At 36.9% G+C, this 18,860-nt stretch overlaps 1 protein-coding gene, 1 long non-coding RNA gene and 1 pseudogene across 5 annotated transcripts in view; 2 read left to right on the top strand and 1 right to left on the bottom strand.

The window, feature by feature from the left end:
- Positions 1 to 18,860, top strand: part of Snhg14 (small nucleolar RNA host gene 14) — a 1,177,441-nt gene that overhangs the window by 309,370 nt on the left and 849,211 nt on the right. Inside the window, exon 5 of the long non-coding RNA NR_146211.1 lies at positions 8,411 to 8,558. This is a non-coding gene — a long non-coding RNA (small nucleolar RNA host gene 14). The remainder of the gene's footprint in view (positions 1 to 8,410; positions 8,559 to 18,860) is intronic.
- Positions 1 to 18,860, top strand: part of Snrpn (small nuclear ribonucleoprotein N) — a 467,683-nt gene that overhangs the window by 309,370 nt on the left and 139,453 nt on the right. For 2 of the 4 annotated variants that reach the window (NM_001082962.2, NM_001349692.1), the window contains exons 1-2: positions 583 to 667; positions 8,411 to 8,558. The gene's annotated coding sequence lies outside the window, so the exon portion shown is untranslated. Of the gene's footprint in view, positions 1 to 582; positions 668 to 8,410; positions 8,559 to 18,860 lie in introns of those variants that run through there. The other 2 variants (NM_001349690.1, NM_001349691.1) reach the window with 1 other exon arrangement.
- Positions 7,104 to 8,670, bottom strand: Gm18908 (predicted gene, 18908; annotated as a pseudogene).

The raw sequence follows: 18,860 nt of genomic DNA, 5'->3' as shown, positions 1-18,860 counted from the left end.
AAACAAATAATACGAATCTCATAGCAACAATTTTTTAAAACAGGAGGTAAAATTTCATCACTAAATGAAACAACAAATTTTATGTACATGGTAATGGTTTCATTTACATGAACAAACAGGAAATTTAAAAAATACACCTAATCAAGTAAAATCTCATTAAGCCAGAAGGTTATTAAGGCAGCATTTTTTATTCCTTACTAATTTCTTCTGATATTATGACAATTATCTAGTGCTTCTGTACATCCCCTAGTTGGCGTTATATTTTTTTTCCTAAGCACCTTTTCTTTCCCTTTTATAGAGATCTAAAGGCAAATATAAATCAATATTGTATAGTCACCATTGCCTACAAAGCACCTTTATTTTATTCCTGACTAATTTTCACAGCAGTTTATGAAGACCCTCCTCTTTCAAACTAGCAATAGGACAGCTTACAGCTTATGGCCGCCTACTTTTGTCTTTAGCTTTACAGAAGATTTTGAATCCCTGCAGCCTGGCAAACATCCACGCATGCGTGATGGGAGGGCTTTGCAGGCTCACTAGCACAGACTGGGGGTTGGGAGTGTGATTAGTCAAGTCAGTGCAGCAGGTCCTGCTCAGAGAAGAGGCAGGCAAACATGCCTCTCACATCCACCCTAGGAATGGTCAGCAAGGCAATGCAGCAACCAAGGTCAGCTCCCACTTTGACCCCTTGTTTCTTTCATAGATAGATATGATTTGTGCACATTAAGTATTGCAAATTTGTTGGGGTTAGAACAATGTTCTATAAATCTGAAGTCTTTAGCTAAAGAATCATATGAGAAAGCTATGAGATCAGGACCTGGCTTCCTTTGTCCTGTCCTGTGTTGTGTTGTCTTCAGTGCCCCTCCCCTTCAGCCTTCGATATGCTCTGTCACATCAGCTCAGTTCTCTTAGAGGGTGAACATTAACATTTCAAAGAACTGAAAGTATTGTGAATTATTGGTGTATGGGAGGGAGTAAGAGCCATCAGAAAAAAATAGAACATTCATGTTGGTATGTAAATATTACATACAAATAATATTCCTAAGGGAAAATGATTAGGTTCTGCCATGGTCTGAGGGATGGGAAGGGATCAAAGCACTTGAGAGTTAACTACAGATTATCATCAGAGAGAAGACACAACAGTTAATGGTAGTTTGTACCTCCCAGTTTCTAGACAGATAGAAGGATCAGGTACATATGAGTTTTGAGACTATGATAGTTGTAATACAGGGAGGTACATTACAAAGTGCCTTTTAGAAAAATAGTGGACAGGGTTAATTCAAAGTGAACTACCAATGTGTGGAAATGTGGAGTGTCTTTACATACAGAGCCATAGCATACACCGTGGTACAGAATTATAAACATTTTTTCTGCCATCTTGTAAGGTGATCTATTTTGAATATTGTTACACTGCTTCAGTGTTGTTAGGTACTAGTTATTTATTATTTTTTGTAATCTTGCCCAGATTCAAAAATAAGCTGGTGGATTGTGAAGTACTTTCTTTGGACATTTAATCTATACTTTGTGCTCTAATCTTCTGATTTTGATGGGGTTTATCAGTAATGGAAAGTAGCATGCAGAATTTTTTTGACCATACTCTGACAGATAAGTTCACAAGATATTCCCTGCTTTTTGTTTTTGTTTGTTTGTGTACAGGCCTTACTGGAATTGTATTTTTCTTTTTCATTTCAAAATTATGTTGTATTTAATTTTATTGAAGATAAATTTTAGTTTCCCTTTTTTACACTCCTCCAGTTCCTTCCCACATAACCTACCTTCCACATTAGCTCTTTTTCTGTGTTTCACTAGAAAAGCACACACAAGAGATAACAACCAAACATATCAAAATGAAATATAATAAGATCAAATCCATCATCCTAGAGAATGGACAAGGCAACCCAACAAAAGAAAAAGTGCCACAGGAGCAGCCACAAGAGTCAGAGATCCACTTGTTGACACACTCAGGAATGCCATATAAATACTAAACTGAATGTTATAACATGTACAAAGGACCTAGTGCAGAATACTGTGGGTGCTGGAAGACAGAGGTTCACAGAGTCCTGTCTTTGTTTTCTCTCATTGTGTTTTGTTTTTCATTTCAAAATGTTAGGATTTAAGATTGGTAAGGTATTTCCAAAGTGGAATCACGTGGTGACTCATGCCAATAGCACTCTGAGGTTGTTGCTTCTCCACCAATGTCCCCTGGGAGTAAACCACCAATCAACGAAAACACATGGTGGGACTCATATCTCTAGCTGCATATGTAGCAGAGGATGGCCTAGTCGGCCATCAATGGGAGGAGAAGCCCTTGGTCTTGTGAAGGTTTTTCCAGTACAGGGGACTGCCAGGGCCAGGAAGCATGAGTGGGTGGGTTGGGAAACAGGGGTAGACGGTAGGGGGTAGGCGATTTTCAGAGAAGAAACTGGGAAAGGGGATAAAATTTGAAATGTAAATAAAATATCTAATAAAAATTCATGCAGTTATAGAACAGTAAGTACCATACCATATACCTTTTGTTACTTTAACTCTGTAGCATAAATTTAAATGTGGTTTGGTGATATCTCTTGTAAATCTTTTATTATTTAAATATTCTCTAGAGTGAGATTTTTGTTTCCATATAAAGTTACATTTTTAAGATTAATTTGGGTGAAGTATATTGTTGATTCTTATACTGAATATGAGTAATTATTCATGGTTTCCAGGAGTCTTTGACTAATTCCCTACTGAATTAATCCTTATATGTCACTAAAGTATTTTTAATAACTCATATCTTCTTGGAGTAGTATTTGCACTAAATTAGATATTTCTGTTTGAAGTACTGTCAGTATATATGTATACACATATAATTAAATATTTATATTATATGCAAAAATAATAAACATTATATATAGTATTTATATGTATAACATGTAAATTTTATCAATATCATATAAAATATAATAAATATAATTTATAATAAAGTAGATACTTAACTGCAAAATATACCCTAGCAAAACACCTAGCCCCATACCTTATAGAACATGTAGCTTCCAGTTCTCTTGCTATATTATTTTATATAACATATGCAACAATATTCTTACTATTGTCTTAGAGAGTATAATCTGGTATATAAGTTCCCAAATAAATTCTCTATGTATATTCACTTTTGCTACACTTTGCTGTGGACTCTGATTTTTCCAAACCCTATCATACCACTATCAACATAAAACTTCTGCCTCCAGAAATCCCCTTTCTACTTTCATTTACTAAGTATTATACGCCTGCTTCTCTGAAAATGCATTTCTCTATGCCGATGGCTAATTTCCAATATTGTATTTTTCACATGGCTTCCATAAAACCACACAAAACAAAAGACCTTACATAGGTGCCTCATATGGAGAGAACAAGGAGCAATGGTCTTTTTCAGATTTAATTGATATTACTCACTGCTACTTGATATTTTCGTTTCCACCCATCTATCTGGAAATTTCATTTTTTTTTCTGTTGAACATTTTTTCAATGTATGTTTTTTTTTTAAAGAAAGCATTATGGTATTAATTACTCACATGTGAATGTGTGTGTATAAAGCATGTACCAACAGCATCTATGCAAACTCATAGGACAAACTCTTGTTTCCCACTGTTTGTTTTCTAAGATATACACATTTACTTAGGATCCTTTATGGAGGAACTAGTGGGGAGAGAGAAGGAGAGGAAGAAGGAGAGGGATCTTATTTCTTTTTTTTTAATATTATTTTTTAATTTAATTTTTACACTTAGTATTTCACTTCCTGACCCCCAAACACACTCCAACTGTTCGACATCCCGCATCTCTTCCCCTTCCCACCCCATCTCCATGTAGATATCCCACCCACCACCCCACCTGACCTCTAAACTCCGCGGGGCCTCCAGTCTCTTGGGGGTTAGGTGCATCATCTCTGAATGAACACAGAGCCAGAAGTCCTCTTCTGTATGTGTGCTGGGGCCCTCATATCAGCTGGTGTAGGCTGTCTGTTTGGTGGCCCAGTGTTTAAGAGATCTTGGGGGTCCAGATTAATTGAGACTGCTGGTCTTCCTAAAGGATCGCCCTTCACCTCAACTTCTTTCAGCCTTCCCTAATTCAACAACAGGGGTCGGCTGCTTCTGTCTATCAGTTGAGTGCAAATATCTGCATCTGACTCTTTTAGCTGCTTGTTGGGTCTTTCAAAGGGTAGTCATGATAGATCCCCTTTTGTGAGTGCTCCTAGTGTCAGGAATAGTGTCAGGCCTTGGGACCTCCCCTTTAATTGGATCCCATTTTGGGCCGGTCACTGGACCTTCTTTTCCTCAGGCTCCTCTCCATTTTTATCCCTGTAATTCCTTCAGACAGGTACAATTATGGGTCATAGATGTGACTGTGGGATGGCAACCCCATCCCTCACTTGATGTCCTGTCTTCCTGCTGGAGGTGGGCTCTATAAGTTCCCTCTTGGGCATTTCATCTAAAGCCCCTCCCTTTGAGTCCTGAGATTCTCTTACCTCCCAGGTCTCTGGTGCATTATGGGGGATGCCCCCAACCTCCTATTTCCTTAGGATTTCTGTTTACATTCTTTCTGCTGGTCCTCGGGGCTTCAGTCCTTTTCCCTCACCCAATACCAGATCAGGTTCTCCACTCTGCCCCACTCCCCCCACATCCCATCCACTTTTCCTCTAAGATCCTTCCTCCCTCCCAACTTGTGATTGCTTTCTTCTCTCTCCCAAGTGGGACTGAGGCATCCTCACTTGGGCATGTCACTTGGTTCCTAAGCTGTGGATTTGTTTGGTATGGTTTCGATGGTGTAGCCTTGCTGGTGTAAATACATTTCATGCAGTGGTTTCTAAGATTAAAAGTCTTGTGAATTTAAGTTCATCAACACAAAGATATTATAAATGTTCCAGAAAATGTAAACACTAACAATGCTCCCTATTTAAGCATTCATTATATACATATATGTTCACATTATGGTTCCATCACATATGTATAATTTGTAGATGAAAACAAGATCTGAAATGCATGGTATATACTCACTAATACGTGGATATTAGCCAAAAACAAACAAACAAACAAAAAACTGTAAATAATACCCAAGATACAGTCCAAAGAAAGCTTGTTGTGCTTTTTTAATTCTTTTATTATGAGTACATACCAAGCATGTGAGATCTTGTTGATGAACTTCAATTCACTTTCTAATCTTGATAACTGGTTTAGGGTGCTGAATGATCAAATCTCTAAATACAACCAGGCAGAAGAAAGAATAGATGATAAACACTCATTAGTGAGGAGAGAGCCAGCACAAGACTTTTAATCTTAGAATCCACTGCATGCAATGGATTTTCACCAGCAAGGCTACACCATGGAAACCACACCAAACAAATCCACAACTTAGGAACCAAGTGTTCAAATACTAGAATTTGTGAGGTATATTTGTTATTCAATCTATCAGAACTACTCCCTGGCCTGTAATGCCTGCCAATCTAGTTCAACTACTCTGATATTCTCTAGAAAAATATCATGGCCCTTGTCATCCCATTAACCAAACTAAAGGCTGCAAAGGCCAATGGCTTGGCAAGTAATATCTTCCCACAGCTTAACTTGGTGCAGACAATAAATGAACACCACAGATTCTTGCATAGATAATTGGCTACCCTTAGGAAAAACAAAATCATTTTTAAAAATCTTTCAGTAAATACTGTTCCCGTTGTGTAGTCCTAACTAATTTGTGCTGATTATATAGACCTGGCTAGTCGTTACCTCACAGAGATTTTCCTCTGTCTTCCCTATTCTAGGATTAATGGCATTTTCAGTACCTAGCCTCAATCTTCATCTTTATCTTCGGCATTATTTGGCATATACGTCTTCTAAAACTTGTGATGGAAGCTTCAAAATTTTCTATTAGGTTAGGAATACAGATACTGGCTTTTTGATAACATTGCCCCCCAAGACACAATGCAGGATAAGATGCAATGGGCAAGTGAGCTTCCTGGTTTGCTCAAATGCCATGGGTTTAACCACAGAAGGATAATCTGCAGGACTTTGTCTTTGGATTGTTTCTCACTGCTGCTGTGTCTTCTCATGCTTTTCATTGTTGCATTTTTCATATATTTAGTGTGGTGTGATTGGACTAGGGAGACCCTCATTGCCTATAGTTTGCTGTGATTGCCTCTTGGGAGAGATCCCATTGCATTGGACAATGTTTCTGTAGATCAATGTGAAGGTGAAATTTCAGAAAATAATATTGTGTGGATAAACTTATGATTTTAAAGAATTAATGGTTCAATTTAAGTATATTTGAAGAATTAGTGTAGTTTATAGAAAGTTTAAGTCTATGGTTTAATGTATGTTCCCAGAAAGATGTAAAAAACTTAGAATTAAGAGCAGATTATGTCTCATTCCTTGTAGGACAGTTAGGGCTACATAGGTTAGAAAAGAAGTACAGTGAACTTTCATTTGCTGCAAGCATGTAATTGTAGTTCGAAGCAAATGATAGCCTTGGGGATTAGTTAGTGATTAAATAAAGAAAAAGAAAAAAGAAAAAGAAAAAAAAAAGAAACAACATATCATTTCACGAATACTTTCCCCTATGGATGTAACTACAGGATTTGAGGTGAACTATGAAAGACTGGGTTATAAGTAAAGAGAAAATAGTTGTGTTATATGAAAAGAGAGTAGATGATTATTCAGATTAGCTGAATAAGACATGTGATAAATGACTATTTATTTCTTGGTGAATACATATTGTCATCATATAGATACAGAAAAAAAACTTGCTATCGACTGGTTTGCTTAAACTTTGATAATCAGTGAGAAAAGACATATTGCTTTGGAGTTAAGATGAAATTGTGGAAGGAAGTGCCAGCCCAGTAATTCAATCCTTACTCAAGTGAACTTAGTAATAAATTACTGAATCTTCAGCCTTCAGGTTTGCCTGTAGTGTCAATGGTACTCTTCAAGACATTCACTTACTCAAATCTCACACTGCTGCAGAAATAAACACTGAAAAGGATTTTGTCTGCCTTGGAAAGTCCCTGGAGCTCTATTGGTTGTTTTTGAATTTCATGAAGTTAAGTCCTGTGCTAGTCTAAGCCCTTTAATTTTTCTTCCTCCACTGACTGGTCTCAGAAGGCTATGCCAAGTCACATGTGACCCTCTAGGTTTGCTTTGAAAGTTTCAAGAAACCTGATAGCTAGCTCATCATCAACCACCCTGCTGTCACTTGACACTGTGACAGTGATAAGCTGGTGCTGCTGCAGTTGGGGTTCCCCCTTCATCCTCAGTGAGCTTCAGCACTGGGTGGAATTTCCCAACTTCCAAGATTCAGGACTGAGGCAGGTTAATCACTGCAGTGAACTCATTGATGCCAAATATCCACAAGTTGGAAATACTAAAAGATCCTCCTTGGTACTCCTCCGGCATCAATTTTCCATCTCTTGCTTTCTTCAACAGAACCTTAACAGAGTCAGCGATCTTCTATATGCCCTTAGCGGCTGCATCTTTTATGATTGGTGTAATTAAACCTTTATCTGTAGCCACAGCAATTGAAATGTCAACAGAAGGCAGCTGTTTGGTCCTTCTCCATTCCAGGTGACATTAAACCCAGGCATTTGTTTAACAGTAACAGCTACTGCTCTGATGATAAAGTCATTTACTGAGACTTTAATGTCATTTTTGACCAGATCGCATCTAACCTTTAAAACTGCTCCAAGTTCATGGTCAGCAGTAGCATAGGCATGAGGCACAGTACTTTTGATTCAGTTAACCTCTTAGTGATAACTTTTAGAATATTTCTATCAGGAATTTCAGTGAATGTACCCACTGCATTAGGTTGCCCAGCGATGGATACTGGTGGGATTGTTGCCCAAGGGTAAGATGGCCCAGCTGTAGCCTGAGGAAGAACAAATGCTGAGAGAGAGGACAGAGGAGCTGAGGTTGGTCTAAATTCAGTAATCTTGCCCAACTGTTTCAGCTCGACTAACTTGAGTGCACCTTCTTTAATGAGGATTCCACGAGGGCTGTGCCCTGGCTGGCGTCCAATGAATGTTTTTTCCAGAATGTTGCGGGGCAGCTGGACTTAAGCAGAACTGTGGTGTCCCTTTGTGTTCCTTCCTGTCAGGGCTAGGAATCTGTGGCTGTGGAGGGGGTTGACAGGTTTTGAAACTGGAGGTGGAGCACTGGTATGTTTGGGAACGCTCACATTTCCAATCTTCCCCTTCTTTAACCATCAAAGCAATGATGTGAACCCAGCTGTATATTTTTAGCACCTTCCTCAACCACTATCTTGGGTAAGATGCCATCGTTGTTTGCATCTTAGATGACCATGGCCTTGTCTGTCTCAATTTCACATAATGAGTCTCAAGAATTCACAGCTTCGCCTTCCTTTTTCAGCCATTTCATAATGTTCCTTTGTTCCATTGTAGGAGACAGTGATGGCATTAGGACCTTAATAGGATCTGCCTGCAGTAGCTGAGTACCGTGAAACCATCTCCAACTTGCTCCACGGCCGACAGGCCAAGCAGAAGCACCCTGAGCCAGTCCCAGGCTTTGACAGCTGCTGAAGCCCAGAAGGTAAGGTAGCAGCGCCAGATTATAGCAAAGCCTCCAGGAGGCCGCCATCTTCCCAGCCTTCTCTGGGAAAGCTTGGAACTCAACTAAATCTTTGGCCTCAAGGCCCGCCCAGGCCCCTATTCTAATGAAGATATTTTAACATCTTACTTTCCAATCTGTGTCACATTTTTCTCCTTCACTCTTTTTTTTGCACTAAGATTCCTAATAATATAATAAGAGGGAGGAGTAAACATCCTTGCCTTGTTCCAAAAGGTTATCATTAATATTTATCACTATTTATACAATGCTGACCCTTACCTTCTTATGTATTTTCTCTCTCAAGTCAAAATATGTTCTCTGTATCCTTACCAGTGACCACATCTCTAAAGAAAAGTGACACTTGCTCACCCAGCAGCCATCAATGCTAATGCCCCCCTGGTATATGACCAAACTATAGATGAGGACACATTTAATGTACTTGGAGGTTTTAGTGGTTTTTCATTTATGTATTGACTAGCACTAAAGGAAATATGAATCATGTATAACCAAACCCCGAGAACGGCACAAATCACTGGATATAATCAGAAATATCTTTGTGTGTGTGTGTGTGTGTGTGTGTGTGTGTGTGTGAAAATGACCATTTAGAATAGCATCAAATCATTTTATGCTAGGACCTACAACCTCCATTGTCATGTGTTTTAAATATGTTTGCAGTGCAATGCCTGATTTTTCACCCTGTGAAGAAAGCCTCAATTGCAATAAAGAAAGTGGTTGTGTAGTTCTATAAACAATAGACTCTCATAAACAATTTGCCTCTTTTGTCATTATTGCAGCCTGCAATGTCCAACAAGAGATAAAAAACATCATTATCTTTTGCTAACAATCTCAATAACACTGTCTTGTAGTAGTAAAGTTAGCTAAAAGAATCTATTTTTCTGGTTAGTTCAAGCTTGGTATTTTTCATACGGTGAGCACAGAAATATGTGACACGTTCAACAATGTGGTCTTTTCATTTTTTATGGGGAACAGAAAATAATTACACTAGCCTATTATTATTAGATGCCTTTTCATTTCTATGACTAATAAATCCTACAAAGTAATCTATGTTTTTCAATAAAATTTATATTTTATAACAAATAGAGTCTTGATCTTCACTCTGATTCATTGCATCAGGATCATTGTCCGCAGAAATGATCCATGACAATCTGTGCAATCTTGATTGCTTATGAATCTAACATTTGGATTACAGATTTGTCACTAGTAGTATTAAATACACGAGTTAAAAAAAAATCTTCATTTTGTTGGAAAAGGGTTTATTTTATCTGAAAATTCTCAAATCACACACCATCACTGAGTGAAGACAAGGCATTTACTCAAGGTAGGAAATGGAGACAGGGACTTAGGCAGAAGCTGTAACTGCTGCTTACCAATTTGCTTCCTGTGGCTTGCTAAGAATGATTCCTTATACACAGCAAGATTACCTGACCAGGTGTGGTACCACACAAAGTGGGCTGGTCCTCAGACATCAATCATCAATCAAGAAAATGACTCATAGACTTGTATACAGGCAAACAGAGTTCAATTGAGATTCTTTATTTCCAGATAACTCAGCTTGAGACAAGGTAACAAAAATTAGCAAGAAAAATATGGACATGTAATGTACATAACACATATTTTATGTATTACAGAATTTATCTACATAAGTGAGATACATTTTTGATCAGTGAATCAGAATTCAAAGTCCAGAAACAAAGGAAAATTCAATGAACAGTTGATTTTACACACAAAACTCACAACAAACTAATTTTTCTAACTTTTATTAAATATACTAATACATATTTATTTATAAACCTTTCAAGATGCCAAATTAAAATTATTTTAATGCACTTTTAAAACACAAGAAGAATATACATCTCTCTTTAGGTTAAGGAAGTAAAATGCCTGTCTAGTGTGCTGGAGTTCCTGAGTTAAAACCCCAGTGTTTCAATGAAAAATAAATTTGAGGCAACAGTGAATGGGTAGAGAAGGTGAAATGAACTCCAGTCAAATCACATAACCAAAGTTTCATACAGGAAAGCATCATGGCAAAAGTAGAGAACTGACTTCCTCATGTTTTCCTCTCACCAAAAAGTTGCATACTCCAAAAAGTAGATTCACTTCATTTTAATGTTTTAAGAGGAATGAACATGAAATCTATATTTGTTTTTTAATTACTAATTTTTGAAAATAGAACTTTTCAGACCATATATTCTAATTGTGTGCCACTCCATTTTTTCCTACCTGATTCTTGACACCTCCATAACCACCTAAATCTTCATGTTCTCTCTCCCATTTAGAAAACATACAGGCAAACAAACAAACAAACAAAAAAAGCTAACCAACATAAAACAAAACCAATATCCAAAGGAATCAGAAAAAAATTCACAAGAAGCACATTCATACAGAGAGACATATGTCCACATTTAAAAACAAATTAAAATACAAAATTTAAAGTCATAATGTATGAAAAAATCACCAGTATGGTGAAAAGCACAGTACATTATGAATCAACAATAATAATCCCAAATTATTGTTGATTCCATGAAATGTCTGTATACTACATGGAATGAGGATTCTGTATCTTCATGTGGATTCTGCACCCAGTAAGGTACTTCTATAGTGAACTACTTTTTTCATTTGGAGAATTTGTCAAATGGAGACACCTCCTTAGTGAGGGGTAGGAGGTCATATTTTATTTCTGTTCTCAGTGCATCGACCCCCAAATAACTTTGACCAGTACAGATTCTGTTCATGTTTCATTCTCTGTAGGAGTTCATAAGTGCATCAGCCCTATTATGTCTGACAGGCATTATTGCCTTCCTAGCATTGTTCCAAGCACCACTGGCTTTAGTATCTTAAGATGCGTAGTATCTTAGTATTGTTCTTAGTATCTTAGTACAATGTCTTTTACAAATTTTGCTGAGTCATGAAGGAGGAGTTTGTATGGCAATAAGTGATTTGTGATTGGGTCAGTCAAGGTCTTTTACTCTGCACATTGTCCAGTTATGGGTCTATGTACCTGGCCTCATCTAATGTATATATTAGCTTCTATGATGAAGGTGCAACAGTATAATGAACTATGGGTATAACAGAATGTTCTTATTGGCCCATATCATAAGCAGACAATGGTACCTGTTTTTACCCTATTCTCAGGTATTTTGCCATGAGAACCAAGTCACCGAGTAGTCCTCTAATCCATTCAGATAGTAATTTCCTGGAATGGGCCACTATTACAGCAGTGTATCATGTAGGCAGCTGCACTGTCTTTGGTAGATCCATTAGTATAGAACTGGGTTGGTGTTTAAATTTCCCCTCTGGAATCATGCAGAATGCTTTTCAGTACCACCAACACTATTCAATAGGAGAAGGCTTTGTTAAGCATCTGTTTATCTTCTCTATGTTTAATAGAAATGTAGGTGTAATCTGTAATAGAGCCATCATTGGTTTATGTAGAGCAATCAACAGCTTAGGCAAGAGTCTGAGTTGTGTGTGTGTGTGGGTGGAGGAGTACTGGGTATCTTGCTATGAGTTTTTTCTGCTGCATTAAACTATGAGTTCTATTATCTTTGTAACAGCTGAGCAATATTCCATTGTGCAGTGTACCACATTTCATTAACATTTCCCCAATTATGGGGACATTTCTCTTCTTTCCTTCTAATATGAATATGCCTGCAATGAATAGGAATGAGTAAGTGTCTCTATAGTAGGATATGGACTCCTGTTTTGGATATATGCCCCAAAATAATACACCTGGATCTTGAGTAACAACATTCCCAGTTTCCAAATGAAAAATCACACTAACTTCCAAAAGCTGAACTACTGTGTATTTCGACCTGCAGAGGATAAGGACTGCTATGATCATCCTCCCTAGCATGTATGGTCATTTGTTTTATTGATCTTGCCCATACTACGTTCTTGAAGATTAAATCTCAATTTGCTTTGAATATCCATATAGATGAATAATGAGAATGTTGAACTTTTCTTTTAGTGAAACCAACATCTGAATAATGGTCAATTATGGGTCATTAGAGGAAGGGATTTATATTTAAATACAAAATGATAAGTAGGGGAAAGCCATGGAAATTAGATGTACAGAAGACATTAGTATTAAGAGAAAAATCATAGCAAGTAAGACAACCAACACCTTTGACATATTTCAGACAATTATATTGAGCAATTTCACTTCCTGTGTGTGTGTGTGTGTGTGTGTGTGTGTGTACAAATTGGTTCTTTAATATCATAAGAGAGGCCAGGGAGTTGATAAACAAAATGTTGTTACTGAATTTAAGAAACATCAAGTTCATAAGTCAAGGATTAGAAACTATGAAGCTCTAAGAATCATGGGCAAATTTTTTGATAGGGAAAATCAAAACAGTGTGATAGGAAAATCAAAGAGCCTACAGCAAAGGAAATTGCCATTAAAAATGTATTCTCAGGGCAGAAACTCTTTAGTTCTCCTATATCTCAGCCACAGAATTCATTCTTGCCTTTAATAACACAAGCCAAGTGATGCTTGAAGGAGTGATTACCTCTGTGTTCACAGTGTCATTTATCTTTTGATAAACAAGTAGATTGATGGAAAACACTACAAAAAGTTTTTAGTAGAATGAAGATGGATAGAGACTATGAAATGACTGTGCTCTTTTCAATGGATTTAAGCAGTCATCTCAAAGCCAAATCCTATCCCTGGTATAAGGGATATCTAAGGTATGTTCCACTTCAGAGACATAGGAAGCATAATGCAGGATCCTGTAAGCTGGCACATCACATTATATTCAATGTAACCCAATAGTTAAAGATCAATGAGAATCCTGTGAGGCTGACTGAGTTTTAAAAAATGGGTGGAGAGAAATATTTGCCAAGAGAATATACAACATGCAGATTTAAAAGAGAAATTGATTTATTAAACTATTGTATATACTTATACTTCATCCTGTATAGGTGCATTTTCTTCCACATATTATTTCAGTTACAATACAATTAATATAACAAAAAGGACTTTATTAATCAAAGTGTTGAAGCTCTTTACAATATCACTTCACTGTGAGAGTTGCCACATTTACTTTCCTCAGCCACCATGGAGGAGGCAGTACTTCTGGCAACAGTAGTTGCATTTATCTCCTTCACTGATGCTCACTACCACTTCTGGATTTACACAAGAGATGTACTCTTTTTCATTAGGGCTGAGAAAATAGCTCTGTACTGGGGTGTTGTAGGAGGTTAGGGGTCCCTCTGAATGATAAGAAGCAGTTGTGTCAGCAGATGGATCCTGTTAGCTTCTGAATGCTGGTAGTGCTCAGAAATCAGCATGAAGACAGGCACATTCCACCTTAGGGTTCTTTTGCATACAGGACTAAACTTTTCCTCCTTACATCAACTACTTCTCTTAGGATGATTGCTTATCAAACTTGTCAACATGTTGTAAAGCCCAACCAATTCTGTTTTTTGTTGTTGTTGGTGGTGGTGGTAGTGGTTTTGTTTTGTTTGTTTTGTTTTGTTTTGTTTTGTTTGTTTTATTGTACAAATCACATTTTGAGAGACCTGGTACTAAGCTGCAACTCCAAAAAGAAAATCACAAAGTCCACCTGAGCAAATATCCTATGGAAACCCACCCCTCTTAGCTAATGACAATCAGGTTGCAATAGCAGAGTGGAGGTACATATAGATAACCTAAGACATCCTGCAGAGAATAGATAACTTAGACATTATACTCATTAGGTGGTTTTATCCCCATGTTTCATTCCTTTATGTACACCAGAAATACAGTTTTAAAGCTTGCTGACCCATATGGAAATTCCCCAAGTTTACTGTAACCATAATAAAATCGCAAACACCCTTGACTTGGGGTTCTCACTCTGACATGCTCTGACAGAAATTGAGGGAGACCCCGATCTAGAGCTCTGTAAGGTGGGCATAACACTGTAACCCACCACTTCAAAGGGTCTCTTTCCCTTGCTTGTCGATGTTGAACTCTGCTTTGTAACTTTCTACCAACAGCTGATAAGAGATGCCTTTCCACGAATAAACATAATTCCGTTCCTAAAGTGTGTTTTCCCTCTCATAGTTACTCACACGGCCTTGAAACAATTTTTTTTTAATTCTTGTTCTTCAGTATCGTATTCGATTTCTATTGTCTTACATTTAAGATTTTCCTATCATTTTTCATCTTTATTTTCTCATAAATTACATCTCATTTCCCTTAAACCACTCTACCCAGATCTCCCCAATATCTTTCCTCTCACCCATACCTACTCCTCCTCCCATTCCCTTAAAAAAAACAAAGAAAGAAGAAAGAGAGAGAGAGAGGGAGAGAGAGAGAGAGAGAGAGAGAGAGAGAGAGAGAGAGAGAGAGAGAGGTGATTTCCCAAGGATGTGTAAGGAGAATATCTGACCTTAGCATAAAAACTTACAGTAAGGCTAGGACCAAAACCTCTCATGAAGGCTTGGTGAAGAAACCATCAGCTATTTAATTTGTTAACAAATATTTTTAAATCTCAGTTTTAGAATTTTCTGAGGAGTGGATTTAGAACCACGCCAATTTGCATAAGATTTCTACACAATACCGACTAGAATAAACCCACATTAAAGCTAAGAATGTCCTTTTCCTTTTAGTACCTTCAACAATAACTAAGATCCTATAGCAGCGTCCTGCTCCAGTCAGTAGACGTGCTACAGGAAATAAGTCATAAAAGTGCAATGCTGCGTAGTGCCTCGCCTCCCTGGTCCCCTGGACTCTGGCAGCAGAAAATACAGTGAAACTACAAGGACCAAAGTTCCTTTAACTTCCCCAGGCGCCAAGCATTGAGGTGACCTCTGCCTTCATTAACTTACTGTGATTCCAGAAAAGTGATTTCAACTTTCACTGGTGCCAAGTAAAGAAGTGACACCTGCCTTCATTAATTTACTGTGGTTGCAGGAACACATCACTGTGGTTTGCTTTTCCTGTTTTTATGTTCAGGATTTTGTAGTTTGAATCATGATTTTGAATTTACTACTCATAGCACAAGTCCCATTTATTTTTTAATCTCCTTTTCTTCAGATATAGATTTACAAATGCTCTGAAAAGAAAGTTTTGCTTTTGTAAATAAGGAAGTGAAGCGTTCAGCTTTATTTCAGGAATTACATGACTCTGAATTTTGAAAGAGTTTGATATATCAACACTGTGGGCCTTTGTAAGTCCAGGACAGATGTTTGATATTCAACCTTTAGAAATGTACTTTTCTAACATAAACAAATGTGAGTTTTATCTTCATCCCAAATATAAGTTAGATTGTAAACACAGTGGATTACAGCATGCAAGAGGTAAAAGCAGAGAAAAGACAATATATACTCTGTGCCATTATATGCTGGAAATACATAACTTGCTTTTGATTTTATGGGTATTATATTGAAAGTATTGACTTGAGGCTCAGAAGACACCTTCATCTATTAAACAATATTCATTTTATGAAAGATGATGGGGTCTTTAAAGTTGTATAATAAATATTTTTATTATGATATGTTTGTGAGACTGTGAGAGACAAAGTGTAGAGTGCAGTGATTTGAATGAGATGCCAACTATTAGTCTCCAATTTACAAACTTTTGATTACAAGTTGATGACTATTTGAAGAAGATTAGGAAATGCAGCATTGCTGGACAAAGGATATCCCTGGGAATATTTATTTTTCAAAAATCTCTTGATGTGTCAAATATGTCTCTCTGCTTCCTCACTGTAGTCTGAGATATAAGTTGCTAATTCAGCAACCTTCTGCTTGGCAGTCAAGATACAGAAAGACTGAAAATAATCTTTTGCTACTACAATTTTATTTTATTAATATATACTTGTTGTTGTTACTAAAGGATTCCCAAATGTAATCCTGTCTTTATTAAATTCAATGCAGATTCTCTGTCTGTGTCTCTAAAGTATTAGACTTAAAGGCATGTGCCAACATGACTGTTCTTTTATCACAAAAGTATTTAATTGTAAAATAATTAATATTCAAAGACAGATGCACATTTCAAAATGAAATAGAAAGCATTCAGTATATAGACTCACATGTTCAATTACATCATTCAAGAGATGGAAGCAAAAGAATTACTACAAGTTTGAGGCCACTCTAGGCTATAGAATGAGGCACCATCTCATAATTTTCAAAAATAAAAAAGGGTAGGAACAAAAGAAGTCAAGTAAAAGAGAAGAAGGAGGAGGAAGAAGAGGAGGAGAAGTAGTAGTAGGAGAAACAAAGGAGGAAAAAGGGAAGAGGAGGAGGAAGAGTAGGAATAGGACAAGGAGAAAAGGACTCCCATAATCAAAGACAGTGAAAAGATCAAGAAACTTGAGAAAAATGATTAATACAGATGAATTAGAATTTAGTGCTATGGAAAAGGTGGGAGTTAGAAAAACTGAGCATATACAAATTAGTCTTCTGTCAAGAAAAGTGACAAAAACATTAAGTACACAATTCTTTATATTCCCAGATAGTGTACCCTGTATCCTTTCTTTAATTAAACAACAAATTTTATGTTCATGGTAATGGTTACATGTACATGAACTCATAGGAAATTTAAAAAAAAAAAAAAAAAAAAACACCTAATCAAGTAAAACCTCATTAAGTCAGAATTTTGTTAAAGTAACATTTTTACCTCTTAGTAATTTCTTGTGATATTACAACAATTACCTAGCAATTTTGTACATTCTCTGGTTTGGGTTACATTTGTCCTAAGCACTCTTAATGTCTTTTGCATAGAGTTCTAAAGGGGACTATAAGCATTGTGTAGCCACCAATGCCCACATAGCACCTTCATTTTATTCCTTAACAATTTTTACAGGGGTTTATGAAGACACTCCTCTTTCATACTAGCAATAGGACAGCTTGCAGCTCATGGCTATCTGCTTTTGTCATTAGCTTTAAAAAAGATTTGAATGCCTGCAGCCTGGCAAACATCCACGCATGCGTGATTGGAAGGCTGTGCAGGCTCTCTAAAACAGGCTGGGGGTTGGGAGTGTGATTTGTCAAGTCAGTGCAGCAGGTCCTGCTCAGAGAAGAGGCAGCCAAAGATGCCTGTCACATCCACCCTAGGAAAGGCCAGGAAGGCAATACAGCAAACAAAGTCAGCTCCCACTTTGACTCCTTGTTTCTTTCGTAGGTAGACATGATTTGTGCACATTAAGTATTGCAAATTTGTTGGGATTAGAACATTGTTCTATAAATCTCAATCTTTGACTCTGAAGAATCAGAACAGAAAGCTATGAGATCAGGACCTAGTTTCCATTGTCCTGTCCTGTGTTGTGTCTGCTGCAGTGCCCCTCCCCTTAAGTCTTCAGTTTGTCCTGCCACTTCAGGTTGAACATTAACAAGTTGACAGTATTGTGGATTATTGGTGTGAGGAACTAAGAGCCATCATAAAAAAAAAAAAGAATGTTTATATTGGTATATGAATGTTACATAAAAATAATATGCCTAAGGGAATTTAAATTAGGTTCTGTCAAGCTTTGAAAGATGGGAAGGGATAAATAAAATGAAGATTTACATACAGATTATTTTTAGAGGGAAGGTACAACAGATAATGATGGGTTTCACTTCCCAGTTTCTGAATGAGTAGGAGGATCAGGTACATAAGAGTTTCGGCACTATGATAGCCATAATACAGAAAGGGAGATTCCAAAGTTCCTTTGAGAAAAAAATAGTGGACAGAGTTAATTCAGGTGTGTGAACTGCCAACGTGTGGAAATGTAGGATGTCTTTAGATAAAGAGCTGTAACATAAACAGAGGTACAGAATTATAAACCTTTTTTCTTTCAACTTGTAAGGTGATCTATTTTGAATATTGTTAAACTACTTCATTGTCATTAGGAACTAGTTATTTTTTAATTATTTTTTAATCTTGCCCAGATTCAAAAATAAACTGGTGAATTGCGAAGTACTTTCTTTGGGCATTTAATTTATACTTTGTGCTCTAATCTCCTGATTTTGATTGGATTTATCTGTTATGCAAAGTAGCATGCAGAATCTTTTTCATCATACTCTGACAGATAAATTCACAAGAGTGTGTCTTGGTTTTTGTTTTTGTTTGTTAGTTTACAGGACTTATTGGAATTGTATTTTTTTTATTTAAAAATGGTATTGTATTTAATTTTATAGAAAATTAATATCAATACAGTATTATTATTATTAAACTTTCTTTTTTCTACTACTCCCAGTTCCTTCTCATATACCCTAACTTCCAGATTAGCTTTTTTCTGTCTTTCAGTATAAAAACACAGACAAGAGATAACAACCAAACACATAATCCCAGCCACTTGA

The sequence above is a fragment of the Mus musculus genome, chromosome 7, assembly GCF_000001635.26.
Source record: "Mus musculus strain C57BL/6J chromosome 7, GRCm38.p6 C57BL/6J".
NCBI lineage: Eukaryota > Metazoa > Chordata > Mammalia > Rodentia > Muridae > Mus > Mus musculus.
Note: the sequence above shows the minus strand (reverse complement) of the source record. Positions and strands in the feature narration are given on the sequence as shown.